Genomic DNA, 4,750 nt, shown 5'->3' with positions numbered 1-4,750 from the left:
TTAAGTGTGATTAAAATTATTTAGATCACACCTTTTAAGTGTGTTTAAAAATATTTAGATCACACCTTTTAAGTGTGATTAAAAACTTTAGTTCACACCTTTTAAATGTGATTAAAAACTTTAAATCACACCTTTTAAGTGTGATTAAAAATATTTTGATCACACCTTTTAAGTGTGATCTTTGGAAGTGTGATTAAAAATGATCATTTTTAATCACACTTTTTAAGTGTGATTAATAACATTTAGATCACACCTTTTAAGTGTGATTAAAAATATTTACATCACATCATTTAAGTGTGATTAATAACATTTAGATCACATCTTTTAAGTGTGATTAATAACTAATAAAATCTGTGATAAAAAAAAGGTGCTACATATTTGAAAAATAATTAATATTATTTTTGTATGCACATTTGAATAATGTAATACACACTATATACTATATTTTGAATCATAACCACATATTGAATAGAATAACGTCATATATTTCATAAATGGAAATTAAATATTCAAAACTATATACAAAGGAATTAAATAAAAAAAATTATCTGTGCTTACATATATTAAAAAATGAAAAAACTTAAAAAACTAAGGTCTTTAATTCTTGGACCATATTTTGCATCTCTCCAAAAAATTTCTGACCTGAAAAATGAAAACACAAATTAATTCAGAAACCGCTGATGCATATGAATAAACTAAAAAGTTAATTCAGCAAACCAAAATAAGAACACACCAAAGATATAGTATAAACAAATTTTGCAGGCACATAGAGAAAATAATACTTGATCAAAAAATTCAACATGAAGACATAAATTGATTCACAATCAAGAGAACTGAAAAATTCATCAGGTAAAAGGAAAAAGAAAAAGAAAAATGAAGAAATTGATTCCTTAAAGAGACATGGTCCAAAGACCACAAGTTGAACAAATTTGGGATATAATGTACAAACAAATTAGTCACTAATTCGACATATCCCAAACATCAAATGCAGCCTAAATAGTCACTAATTCCTCGGTCTTGCACACTTTTCATTGAAGAAGTCTACCACTAGACTAGGGACTGTATTCCCTATTTTTTTACCTGCACAGCTTTCTCATGTAAGAAACAAATCTCTGAATTTGAGATCTGGAAACTTCTCATACCATATGCATATCCCTGGCTGTAAAAATAAAGAGGTCCACTTGGATCACATATGACTGCATAAAGCTTTCTGTATAAGCATAGAACAAATAATCTTAATTCAAAGTATAGAGGGTGTGGATGGAAAAAATAACTAAAAAATGACCACAGTATCTCTAGCTTGAACTCCTCTTCTAGAGCCTTTACAATCTCCACAGTATCTAAGCTATCCAATCCCAAATCTTTCTGAAAATGGATGTTTATAAGTGAAAGTCTGTCTTTGTTTTCACGAGTAAGATTGTTGAAGTCTTAAATTGGTTCCATTTTTAAGTTCATTCCCAATCCTAGCCTAAACCCGAGGGAGTTGGTTAACCAATATTATGAGCCCAGATGAACTATGGGAACAAAGAACCAAATCACACCAATCCAATTTGTAACTCAGTTTATCAATATATTATTTTTAGTTGCTCAACATTTTCTCACAAAGCATCACTAGCCTTAAAATATATGTGCATGCACTAAAAGCATTTCTTGATTCTACAAATCAAATATCATTTTAACTAAAGAATTTTATCATAAATGAAATTTAACTAGCACTTCAATCCTTTCAAAATTATAATAATAATAAAATAAATAAATAAATAAAGTAGCTATTCTATCTAGAAAACTGATTCATCAAGGCTTGGTGTAAACATATAAGCACATACTCTAAACTATAAAATAAAATTGCCAAGCCACATAATATTAGTATATTAAGGGATCAAGAAGCATAAAAGTGAAATTGATTATTTAGTATAATTGTAGTTAGTTCATCATCTGTGCAAACAGGACAAAATATAACTCATTAAGCCTATTTACCATAATGCATCCAAACATACTAGAAGAAATTGCCAAGTCAAAACAAACCAAGAAAAAAGTTATTTTAACAGCAATGGCACTCACCCATTCACCTAGGCAAAGGGACCGGTAATATTTGGCAAATCTGTGACATTCACTAGACTCCTCTCCTTTTGCTGCTAAGCACCTGCAGTTTTTGATTGAAGAATAAAAATAAAAATAAAAAGGCAATTACTTAGTTCTACAATAAGTTGGTAAGATGTTTAAAACTCTTCATATAGAGCCCATTCATTCATGAATGCCTCAAAATGATATAATACTAAAAAAGTGTGCCTGTGAAACTCAATGTAGTGAGTGAAACAGTGTCTGGTCTAATTGGTTGTAGGAAATCAAAAATCAACTGGTCCAGTCTTCAGTTCAATCTGAAAGGCAACATAAAGAAGTTGATATCAGTAAAAAAGAAAACCAAAAAAAATAATAAATAAAATAAGCTCCATACTAGAACTAACCACTAAAACATAGGATTACACATGTTCAACCGCCACATAACAGGGTCTATAGGGGTGTTGAACACATGAGAGACCCATTTTGAATAGTATAACAACCACCAACGAGAACCAAAAGGAAAGAACAAAACAGGTTGAGAACAAACACACAATATAGTCCTTAGCCACTCAACCCACACACTCAACTCACACATAAAACACTACAAAATATATGCTTACATTCATCTCAACCCACCAAACAAAAAATTCCTTCACAATATGTACCAGCTTGCCAATCTGCACAACAAACATTAGAAAATATATATATATATATATATGCTCAACGTCACTCAACCCACAAGTCTCACCAGCTCCACACAAGTATGACTACTACCTAGGAATATCTGAAAAGTACTTGTAAAGAACAAGATATGCCCCTTTGATTAGGAAAGTCAGGATACAACATGGCAGACAAGAAATGTTTTCGTTTTCATTTTTGAAAAACTGACATGAAGCATGCAGAAGAATAATACATAAAGCAACTTAGTTACATTAAGCTATTTCCTGTTCATTTTTGTAATTTTTTTTACCTAACTCAGAAAATCTCCATAACTCAGCCTTACCTTTGTTGGGTGTGGAATTTAATACCAGAACAGAGAAATGTCAATTTCAACAGGACTCATACGGCGAAACTCAAAACCAACGATTTCTAAAGCTTGAAAATGCTCAAGTTAAAAAGAGTATAAAATGGACTAGAAAGTGCATTCACTGGCTTTAGGTAGCCTGTGTTCGTTTTCAGTCTTCCTTCTTGTCAAGTTCATCGATTGCAGCAAGTCTTTCAACAAAGGAGGATGAGAATAGTGATAGGCAGAATACCAAGGATCAGTATTCATAGCTGACAGGTTCTCTTCCTGAAAAAGCCATTATTAGCTCGGTTAATCAGCAATTCAAACACTCATAACATTATGAAGTCCTATAACAATTATGAATTTATTATAATATGTTTAGAATAGAAGTATTTGACCACCCATAGTACTATTAAAAGAGATGAGGCTTTGGTCTAGCACAACTGTTAATCATATTATCTTATGCATATATCAGAACACAACTGTATTGCAAACACACAAATGCTATGTGGCCCATGACAGGACAAGAAAAAAAATACTTGGTTATTAATATTATTTTCTTACCCCGCCCTGCTCAAGATGCATGAAGGTTCTGGCTCAAACAGAAGATAGTAACTAAGTAGAAATGAAACTGAAAGAATAAATGCAGAACTGAGCAAAGTCTACTAAAAGCAGATATATGACAAGAAATTGTGACTCAAGAAAACTTTTCTTCAACGTAGTTATCACATAAGCCCAATAGCATGTGTCAAAGTGCACTAACCTAGTATGAGTTTCTTGTTTCCCTATACAATATCGTTTCCTGCTACATTCACAAGAGAGAAGTTCAATTCCTTTCCAATCCGTATAGCTTGGTTGCAATTCTCAACTTTTCTGAAAGGCATCTTGATGGGAGGTTTTGTTGCTTGCTTCCAGTTTACTGATCCTAGGTAAACTTTGTCAAGAACTTCCAATATAACCCATCTACATGTAAGAGGGATAAAAATCAAACAAAATTAACAAGCACTCAAAAATAGGGCAAGGAAATTGTAACCTCAGCCTGTTCTGACATCCTCAAACATATTATTGACATATGAATCAGAGGGCAGAAGACAAAAAATGGAAATGATCATTGACCTTATATCATAACTTATAGCTAAAAAATAGATCTCCATATATAAAATAATATCATTATGCACTCTACGGAGTAGCATAAAGTTAATAGCCCCATAAGCTTCAAAATTTGCTTGATGCAAGATCTTTTAAAATTCTACACCACCACAATTGGTGGAAGAGGATCTGGGGAATAGGATTAAGAGAATTTAAATATGTTTTGGTTCAAAACAGTATAATACTATTTAACAGAAGAAAAATATGAAGAAGACAAATACAATGATAACAAAGAGTAAGACGGACACCAAGTATAAGAAAGAACATAGGCAGTCATCTACAATTCGTAAGCAATCACACTTGAGAAGCAATCTTGGAGCAAAAACTGCAAGCTGCAAAGTAGTGTATGAAGATCCATTAAGTTCAGAAAAATGTTAACAACCAATCTAGAGAGATATAAATCCTACGACAGTTAATCATTGATTTAAATTGAGGCTGGGAAAAAAAAAATCTAAAAGGCATATTAGGGAATGAGAAGCAGAATGGGAAAAATATACATATAAAAGAAAGGATAAGTCAATGCACAATGATGCA

General features: G+C 31.8%; 1 long non-coding RNA gene across 4 annotated transcripts; it reads right to left on the bottom strand.

Moving 5' to 3' along the window:
- Window positions 1–560: 560 nt before the first annotated feature.
- On the bottom strand, window positions 561–4,056 carry LOC145794959 (uncharacterized). 4 transcript variants are annotated; one of them, XR_014334976.1, is made up of 6 exons: window positions 3,831–4,054; window positions 3,065–3,352; window positions 2,682–2,738; window positions 2,062–2,378; window positions 1,081–1,159; window positions 572–642 (listed from the first exon to the last, which is right to left on the bottom strand). It is a non-coding gene; the product is annotated as an uncharacterized LOC145794959 (long non-coding RNA). The 4 variants fall into 4 exon arrangements; XR_014334974.1 differs by having other exon boundaries at window positions 561–642; window positions 2,062–2,738; window positions 3,831–4,056; XR_014334977.1 differs by lacking the exon at window positions 2,682–2,738.
- Between the last annotated feature and the right edge of the window lie 694 nt (window positions 4,057–4,750).

This window comes from Camellia sinensis, chromosome 7 (assembly GCF_055761805.1).
Source record: "Camellia sinensis isolate YWXY chromosome 7, ASM5576180v1, whole genome shotgun sequence".
In the NCBI taxonomy this organism is placed as follows: domain Eukaryota; kingdom Viridiplantae; phylum Streptophyta; class Magnoliopsida; order Ericales; family Theaceae; genus Camellia; species Camellia sinensis.
The sequence above is the reverse complement of the archived record's forward strand: the minus strand, read 5'-3'. Positions and strand labels throughout refer to the sequence as shown.